This window comes from Micropterus dolomieu, linkage group LG15, assembly GCF_021292245.1.
Source record: "Micropterus dolomieu isolate WLL.071019.BEF.003 ecotype Adirondacks linkage group LG15, ASM2129224v1, whole genome shotgun sequence".
In the NCBI taxonomy this organism is placed as follows: domain Eukaryota; kingdom Metazoa; phylum Chordata; class Actinopteri; order Centrarchiformes; family Centrarchidae; genus Micropterus; species Micropterus dolomieu.
This window is the reverse complement of record NC_060164.1, coordinates 94787-105431: the sequence shown is the minus strand read 5'-3', so window position 1 is coordinate 105431 and position 10645 is coordinate 94787.

The following is a 10645-nucleotide window of genomic DNA, read 5'->3' as shown; positions in this document are numbered from 1 at the left end:
ATACTGTATACAACTGGATGTTAGGGCAACTGTCAAGGGATAAAAAAGCGTATTTGTTTGTCTCTTAGTAGTAACAATTGTAATCTTATGCGATGTATAGCCACACATAAAATTGTAATTTTAATAAAACAAATTGTCATAATATTTTTCTAAATAAATTGATATTTTTAATGGGAGTTACATTTTAATATTATGTGAAATTATATTTCGAGAACAAAATGTTCTATATTATTTAAGTTAAAGCTAAAACCAGGTCACCCACATGCCTCTTTTGACCAGTAAACCAACAGCGGTCTACAGAGGGGTTTCGCCTGTTGGGTCGAACTGTGTTCATGTTTTCCTGTTTAAGTCTGTTTTTGGTTTGTGGTTCTGTATTTCTCTGTGTAGCCTTGTTTATTCTTTTGTTCATTTGCATTCTAGTTCGGTGTCTTAGTTCTTGTCTTTGTATTTATTCTTGGTTCTGTGTTTATTAGTTTGGTCTTGTCTACCTTGTGTTCTGTTTCATCCTAATCTCTGTCTGTTTCTCTGTTTGTTGTTTTTTCTCTCTGCTCCCCCTGCTCCTTGTGTCTGTGTCTTAGTCCTTAGTCCCATGTCTTCATGTTAGTGTAGTCCTGTTTCCTGTTTGGTCCTGTCTCTGTTCCCTGCCCTGGTTTTGTTCTGTTATGCTGTTGTTCCCCATTTTCTATTTTACTTTGCTAACTCTGTCCTTGCGTGTTCCCATATGCTTTACTTCCTGTTTAATTTGTAGTGTTCAGTTCTTAGTATCTGTCTAGTCTCGTATTGTAGTTTTGTCCTGCATTTTAATTCATGTCTTAGTATCTACTCCTGGTCTGTGCACTTCTGTATTATATTGTCCATGTTTGGTCTGTGTTGCTTTTAATCTTAGTTCAGTCTATTTTCCCCGTTAGTTGTAGTTTATTGGTAAATTTGTGATCTGTCTGCTTATGTTCTGGATCAGTTGTTTATATTCTGTTTCTTCCTGGTTGTTATTATTAGTTTCCCTATGGCCTTATTGGTGTCTGTCTGTTTTCCCCTGCTGTCTCTCTGCCTGCCTGTGTCTCATTATCCTCCTCACCTGTGTTGCTCCCACGCCGCTCGTTAGTCCCTGTGTGTGTGTGTGTGTGTGTGTGAGAGTGTGTGTGTGTGTGTGTGTGTGTGTGTGTGTGTATATGCCTGCTTGTGTCTTCAGTCTTGGTCACGTCCTTGTTGTCTATGTTGACTGTTCTGCCTAGAGCTCTGTATTTCCCTAGATCTTTGGACTACCTTGTGTTTGGATTTACCTCAGTTTGGACTTTACCTTGTGCTTCCACGTAAGCTTGTTTCAGTTTGGTTTTTTGAGTTAATAAATCTTCTTGAACTGCATCCTCGCATTTTGGTCTGCATTTGAGTCCACACCTCAGTCTTCACTCAGCCAACCCATGACAGGCTTCTTGGATTATCTCAGTTTTGGACTTTGCCTAGTGCTTTATGTAAGCCTGTTTTGTTTAGTTTAGTGATTAATGTTTTTGAACTGCAACCTCCTGGCATGTTGTCTGCATTTGGGTACACACCTAAGACTGGACTCAGCCTCCCATGACAATATCTGGACTTAGTCTCAATAGAACAGTGGTCCAACCATACAAAAGTTGGACATTGGACTTAAAGTCCTTTGAATTTAATTAGGTGTCAGGATAGATGCTGTGCGCTCAGACTGGTAAACTGGTTCAGGACCCAATCACAGACACTCAAGCAAAGCAGGTAGAGTTTATTGATTATTCGTACGAAACACTAAATAAAATGAATGAAATAATCCAAACAACAAATGTATCCAAATAACAAACGGTAAATCCAAAAGGTAACAAAGTCCCAAATCCACCGGCAAACGGAACAAACAAATATCCTGGGTGCCAGGCAGGTGAGAATAATAATCCAAAGACACATAGATGGCAAACAAACAGACAGGGGTTCAGGGGGATGCCCAAGACGAGGGTTGCATGAACAACGATATGGTGAGGACAAGACAAGGACTATATACACTGCTCAAAAAAAATAAAGGGAACAATAAAATAACACATCCTAGATCTGAATGAATGAAATAATCTCATTAAATACTCCTTTCTTTACATAGTTGAATGTGCTGACAACAAAATCAGACAAAAATGATCAATGGAAATTTATCAACCCATGGAGGTCTGGATTTGGAGTCACACTCAAAATCAAAGTGGAAAATCACACTACAGGCCGATCCAACTTTGATGTAATGTCCTTAAAACAAGTCAAAATGAGGCTCAGTAGTGTGCGTGGCCTCCACGTGCCTGTATGACCTCCCTACAACGCCTGGGCGTGCTCCTGATGAGGTGGCGGATGGTCTCCTGAGGGATCTCCTCCCAGACCCGGACTAAAGCATCCGCCAACTCCAGGACAGTTTGTGGTGCAACGTGGCGTTGGTGGATGGAGCGAGACATGATGTCCCAGATGTGCTCAATTGGATTCAGGTCTGGGGAACGGGCGGGCCAGTCCATAGCATCAATGCCTTCCTCTTGCAGGAACTGCTGACACACTCCAGCCACATGAGGTCTAGCATTGTGTTGCATTAGGAGGAACCCAGGGCCAACCGCACCAGCATACAGTGTCCATACATGGACACTTTGATTTCACAGGAGTGTGATTGACTTGGAGTTACATTGTGTTGTTTAAGTGTTCCCTTTATTTTTTTGAGCAGTGTATATAGTGACACACACATGAGCAGGGAGGGTGAACAAACAGGTGAGCCACATTAGGGAAATCAAGACCAAACCCTGACAGGTCATTCTCTAATCTAAGCTGAAATAATAGGGAAAATAATGTTAAATAATAAAAGTACGCTTCAACACCCATGAAGCTCAATTAACACATTATCTTGTTTGTTTTTTAAATCCAATAACACAAATATAAATAAGTCATAGTGAGGTTAGAAGACTTTGTGCTTTTGTGCCTGTACAGAGGCCTATACTCAAACATCTGCTCACCGACCATATCTGGAAACCCATGCTGGTAGCTGCACGTTTTATACTACTGAAAATTGTTGCTAACTTTAGTTATGAGCTCAACAGATGAATTGATCTTTTACACTCAGTCTGTATGGAGTAAATGAATAATTGATAATTAATTTATAATAACTAATTAAATATTAGTAAATTAATTAAGTAAATTAATTATGTGCAGTATTTGTTAGTATGTGTGTACTATTAATCAGCATGCCTGTGGGGAAAAGGAAGACTAAAGCAGCTGGTACATGTTCTATTAGTATATTCCAGATGACAGCAGTGACTAGCTGCTGTCCTTGATGATATAAATATTGTTAAGTGACGGTACCTTCATTCCAGTAATTTCTGCCTTAAAAGTCTCCTGCAGTAGTCTGCATTTGTTGGTAATGGAAGTCATTGTACATGTATGACATTGTCTAGCCACAATGATGTGTGTCTAATATGCAATTAACCTATTTCTAAGTCTTGCCAGATTAAAATATATTGGATAATGAATAGATGGGAAATAAGTGCCCTTCTTACACACCCGGATCCAATAACAGTTGTTGCCGAAGCGCTGTACGAAACGTCTATATTTTTGACAGTGCTGAAAGTCATGTATGATTTCTAAATAGGCTACTAATTGGTTCACTTCATGTAATGTATTTGACCGATCGACCACTACAATCAAACATGTGGTAAATATGACTCAGGCATCTGATAATTACAAGCTTTTCAACCTAAGTAGGAATGCGTGAATACAACCTAAAATAACTTATGCAAGGCATTGTGGGATAGCCTACTGGCAAAAGCCACAATTCTCAAACTAAATTGGAGGAGCCTTTGAAATTGGATGGACTTTCTCATTTTAAAGGATGCAGAGCTTGTGCTTTTAACTTATTTTATTCTCAGGATTAGAAGGTAACATTACTGAAACGTCTGTGTAAAAAATGTGCTATAACACAGTTTGACAAAGAGTGTCATAGTAACCATGGCAACGTCTTCTGTGTGATACACAGCTGTAGCCTATTTAACTTAAATAACTTTACCTGATAGGCCTTCATCTAGATTTGTGGGGATGCTCTGCCATGGTAATTCCCTCCTGTTGATGTCCTAGTAGTAAACAGTAATATATTCTGGAAACTCACAAACAGCGAGGATCCTTCTCTCTTCCAATTATTTGTGCTGCACATCCCGTACAAAAAGTTCAAGACATTTCAACTCTGGCAGTGGGTGGGCGTGTGGGTGAGGCGACCACTTCACCTCACTCTAACAGGGACACTTGCTGCTGAACAAAGACTGTTTCTGCTGCTCCCTGTTCAGAAAAAAACAACAAGAAAACAGATTTATAGATGTTAACCTGTTGCTCAGAAAGTGTCTGTTATGATGTTATGATTGTGGCTCTGAACTCTAACTTGTTTTAAGAAGCTATAAAAGGTAATGCACCGGCAGTGGCAAATAACTTTGGTTTTATATTCGATTTGATTACGTCAATGTTTAAGTTGAGATTTACAAAAGATATTTTATTGATAATGAGTAAAGGGATCCTGCTGGTAAAAAGCACCTTATTGGTTTAAAGTGTTTGTAAACCCCATGTTATTCTAACAGTACATTTAAATTAAAAGTGCGCAATACACTACTTTAGAATTCATTATTAAATTTTGGGCATAAGCGATTAATTGCAAACAATGCGATTAAAAGCAATTAATTGCAGAAAATCATGTGATTAATCGCGGTTAAATTTTTTTCCGCAGCACTACTTAAAAATCATTGTGTTGTTGGTTTCAGGTTTCACAGACAGAGGTACAGTCTGCTACAGTCCGCTAGCTGTAAATCTCGAGTTGTGAGCAAACTTACTGGATAACAAACTTGGACATCGGTAACGTTACTGTAAGTGCTCTTGCTCAGTTGCTGTCTAAAGAGAAGCAATATAACCGGGCTCAGCAGCCTCTATGTACATAACGTCAGCTAATGGCAGAGGCGAATAGACTGAAAAGGACGTTGACGGAAGAAAACTAAGATGAGAAATAGTGAGTGACCAAGCAAGAGGCTGCTGGACGTTGGCAAGAGTGCTTAAGAAATAAAAGGCTGCAAGAAAGACGTCGAGCTGGCATTCTTTCTGTTTACACAGTCGGACTAGTCAGTAATATTGCTGTGTTTTGTGTTGTTGCACTTGCTTGATGTTGGGCTGAAAGCAAAGTTGGCAACTTGCTAGTTTTCACACCCTGAACACCCTGAAACGGTAGGACGCCAAATCACACAAAAAATACATCTTACTTAATGTTGCTTTAAGATATTAATAAAAATGACAATATTGTACTTTATTATTTTACATTAAAAGGTTAATCTGAACAGATGCACAGGAATTCTTGAATATTTAATGGTTGTGTTTGGCCCTGATGTCAACATAAGTAGGCTATTGGTGAAATTCGTAGTCATTGACAAAACATGTCAGTACATAGAAATTAAATAATTTTTAAAAGGTTGAGCCGATGTCTATGTTGTGACCTGACATTGGCTCAGATTTTATTTAGGCTATATATTTCAACCCATGACTTTTTTTAAAAGTCAAAATGTTGCGCCTGTATAAATGAAATCAAATCCCTTTGTGAGAAAGCCACACAGAACGCAGAATGTTCAAAAGTTGCCCTGCATAATAATGTAACTGTCTTTTATACGGACATTTGAGATCCAACTTAAAGCTAACGTCTGCCTTTTTTGCAGGACTGTTGTATGTGTTATAAGTGTTGTTGTGACTGCTATTTTTCTGTTAAATGTTAAAAAGCTTGTCATGTTTTGTACATGTGATTAGAAAGCAGTATGAGTTTAGGCACATGCATAAATAATTTCCTAAAAACAAACACTGACACAGACAACATAAGGGAGGTTTATAAATTAAATTTGTGACAAATGGTTCATTGTAACATATGGCCTTATAGGCCTGGACTAACAAATTTACTAAGGCTAATGTCACCTGCACTTTATCTAAATACACCTGCTCACCTTGTATTTATCAAGCTAATTTAGCCAAGTGTTTCTACAAGAAACAATATTTAGCTAGTTTTTGGAATTGACCCATGGCTGTTATTTAACAAACAAGCCAGTGGCTTGGCACATTAAATGCTGTGACCAAAAAGTCTGCTAACATTATTAAATATACTGTAACCCTAAGGGTATCCTCGGACATGTGATCTGCAGTCAGGCCCTCTTGCTGAAATGGGAGACATCTTATAACTATTAAAGTTGCCTTCTCGCCCACCATTTCTCAAGGTCAAAGGATAATTGAAGGTCCTGGATTCCATGATTGTTATATGAGACTCTTCTCTCTTTTGTCTTTGGAAGTTTGTATGTTGAGTCACCAAGATATTGCTGGTGATTTGATATAAGATGTGAGCTGCACTGCCCATCAGTTACTATCATATGAAACAGATATGCTGTGAATTTAAGTACGTAAGATGGGAGTTTGAAGCAGGGATTTTTTGGTGGATGAGAAGGGGGGATGGGGTAGTCATTTCATCCAATCAGAATACTTTGAATAATTAAACTGATCAACTTAATTAGCTCAATTAAGTTGATTTGACCACAGAACATTGCCATATGGCACAGGGAAACAAAAGAGGGGGGAACTAATTAAAAGCAAAATAATGAGGATTTTAATTAACTGGTTCCCCAGACGTCAGCAAGCGGGGATGTGGAGTTGTAATTAAAAAGTCCTGTAGTGCTGGCAACATTCTCTCCCTCTCTGTTTTAATAACGGCAAGGGCTCCATCCATCTAATTTAATCTGTAAATGAATTAGCAACATTGAGGGTCCCTGCTTGAGTTTTACACCCCAACTCCCACAGCAAACCTTCTAGATAGTTCTCCTAATTCTGTAATAATAGGAAGGAAATGAAAAAGAGGCAGATGGTGAATAGAGCAGCATTCCTCCTAATAAAAGCAGAAACAACTATACAGTAAGAGGAGTAATGCAAGTTCTCACACAAGTCACTCACACATATTGTGTGTGAACATGGGCATGGATTCTGACTCATTTACAAATGCATGAACCTTTTACATTCAGATACAGTATGTAAGTGATCACGGATACAGCACTTACCAATACTACATCCCAAACTTGGGATGGTCCTGGGTGTTGAAAGTAAAGTTTTAAAGTAAACAGGTATTTTTGCAACCCCTGTTTTCTTATCCTATCCTAAAACTGAATCAATAATGTGCTGCAAATAATTCCAGTTGGAATGCTTCTATAATTCCTTTTTAGCTACAAGTTTACATAGAAAAGATGATAAGAACAGCATTATTCACATACTTGCATGCGCACTTTTTTTGTACATAGAGGATTTGGTATGGAGGGGAAAAACAAGAATCGATCATTTTTGATTCAGAATCACTCTGCAGATTTCAGATCGAGTTTTGTGGATTCTCCTTGCAATGTTAACAGAACAAAAAATGCATAACTGTGACGCAATGGCACAGTGCAGCTCCTGGACGGTGTACCGCATGCAAAAATGAGAGTTATCTACACCACCGTGATTCCTAGGGGTTGGACTCCATGTGGTAATTCTGCAGTTACCAGGGGGTACATGGAAAGAATGGGGAGTAGCTCAACTAATTTGAAAAAATAGAAATTATGATTTGATTAAAAAATATATATCCACATCCACACTACTAAGTGTACAGTGTTGTTCAGATAGTTAGCTAAAAGTATAGATAAACTGTTAGCTAAAAATAACGGATAAAAAGTTCAAATAGTTAAAAAGTAATAGATAAATGATTGAAATACCAAAATAAATGGATAAACAGTTAAAATAGTTTAAAGTAATATGATAACCAGTTGAAATATGTAGCTAAAAGAAATGGATAAATGGTTGAAATGTCCAACTTATTTTGCATGTAATTGTGAACAGGCTGTATGGTCTTTTAAAATTCCCCCCCTTGAAATACTAATATATTAATGGGTTACACTGTATTTGGCTAATGTCTGCCTACAGATTGTTTATAGTGGGCCTATTTGTAACATTTCAGCAGCTCATTAATATTGAACAATTCAACTGATTCATAAATAAACCATTTTCTGTCTTGTTCAGGTTTAATTAGGACTAATGTTAGTGTATTCATTATAATTTTAGATAATAGTATCATATAAAGTATTTCACAAAAGTGAGTACACCCCTTACATTATTGTAAATATTTCATTGTATCTTTTCATGTTTCAACACTGAAGAAATGACACTGTGCTACAATGTAAAGTCGTGAGTGTACAGCTTTCACAACAGTATTAATTTGCTGTCCCCTCAAAATAACTCATCACAACAAAAAAAGTGAGTACACCCCTAAGTGAAAATGTCCAAATTGGGCCATGTGACTCGTTAGTGTTATAAGGTCTCAGGTGTGAATGGGGAGGAAGTGTGTTAAATTTGGTGTTATCGCTCTTACACTCCCTGATACTGGTCACTGGAAGTTCAGCATGGCACCTCATGGCAAATAACTCTCTGAGGATCTGAAAAAAAGAAGATGGCCGAGGCTATAAGAAGTTTGCCAAGACCCTGAAACTGAGCTGTAGCACGGTGGCCAAGATCATACAGCGGTTCAACAGGACAGGTTCCACTCAGAACAGGCCTCACCATGGTCGACCAAAGAAGTTGAGTGCACGTGCTCAGTGTCATTTCCAGAGGTTGTCTTTGGGAAATGAGTGCTGCCAGCATTGCTGCAGAGGTTGAAAGGGTGGGGGGTCAGCCTGTCAGTGCTCAGACCATACGCTGCACACTGCAAATTGGTCTGCATGGCTGTCATCCCAGAAAGAAGCCTCTTCTAAACATGATGCACAAGAAAGCCCTCAAACAGTTTGCTGAAGACAAGCAGACTAAGGACATGGATTACTGGAACCATGTCCTGTGGTCTGATGAGACCAAGATAAACTTATTTGGTTCAGATGGTGTCAAGCGTGTGTGGCGGCGACCAGGTGAGGAGTACAAAGACAAATGTGTCTTGCCTACAGTCCAGCATGGTGGTTGGAGTGTCCTGGTCTGGGGCTGCATGACTGCTGCTGGCACTGGGGACCAACAGTTCATTGAGGGAACCATGAACGCCAACATGTACTGTGACATAGTGAAGCAGAGCAGGATCCCCTTCCTGCGGAGACTGGGCCGCAGGGCAGTACTCCAACATGATAACGACCCCAAACACACCTCCAAGACGACTGCTGCCTCGCTCAAGAAGCTGAGGGTAAAGGTGATTGACTGGCCAAGCATGTCTTCAGACCTAAACCCTATTGAGCATCTGTGGGGCATCCTCAAACGGAAGGTGGAGGAGTGCAAGGTCTCTAACATCCACCAGCTCTGTGATGTCGTCATGAAGGACTGGAAGAGGACTCCTGTGGCAACCCGTGAAGCTCTGAACTCCATGCCCAAGAGGGTTAAAGCAGTGCTGGAAAATAATGGTGGCCACACAAAATATTGACACTTTGGGCCCAATTTGGACATTTTCACTCAGGGGTGTACTCACACTTGTTACCAGGGGTCTAGACATCAATGGCTATGTGATGTGTTATTTTGAGGGGACAGCAAATTTACACTGTTATACAAGCTGCACACTCAATACTTAGTAGCATACATTGTAGCAAAGTGTCATTTCTTCAGTGTTGTCAAATGAAAAGATACAATGAAATATTTACTAAAATGTGAGCGGTGTTCTCACTTTTGTGAGATACTGCAGCTTACTGTTATCTTAATTTCAGTTACAGCATTTTCATTAAGTTACGTTTTTTCCCATTCATTCAACTTTCTTTGCTCTTGTGAAAGCACTTTGTCACATTGTTTTTAAAAGTGCTCTATAAATAACCGGCACACTTCTACACTGTTCAGGTGCCATATGTCATTGTTGACAAGCTGCTGCTCTGTGATGTCGCTGTGGTGCTGAGGGTAATGATTGAGATGTAGTTTAGACTAATGGTGGCATGTGAGAAAATGGGACCTAAAGAGAAAGGAATCCCAGACATTTTAGGGGATTTAGAAATCCCAGCCGGACGCATTTTTTAGGTCCCAAAACAGGCCATGTCTGGGGAAAAGAGGATGTATGGTACTCACCCTACAATAAATCACAATTGAATATTGCAAACAGTGGAAGTAGTAAAGCTGGCTGTCCCTGCCTTGCATCACTATAGGCTAATATAAACAAGAACATGCGTACACAGAAAATCAGACGACACAGGAGGAGGAGAACAGGGAGACAGACAGCACAGGAGGAGGAGAACAGGGAGACAGACGACACAGGAGGAGGACAGGGATACAGACAGCACAGGAGGAAGAGAACAGGGAGACAGACAATACGGGAGGAGGACAGGGAGAGGGCACAGGAGGAAGAGAACAGGGAGGCAGACGACACAGGAGGAGGACAGGGAGACAAACGACACAGGAGGAAAAGAACAGGGAGGCAGATGACACAGGACGAGGACAGGGAGAGGGCACTAGAGGAAGAGAACAGGGAGGCAAACGACACAGGAGGAGGAGGACGGGGAGACAGACGACACAGGAGGAAGAGAACAGGGAGACAGATGACACAGGAGGAGGACAGGGAGAGGGCACTAGAGGAAGAGAACAGGGAGGCAGACGACACAGGAGGAGGAGGACGGGGAGACAGACGACACAGGAGGAAGAGAACAGG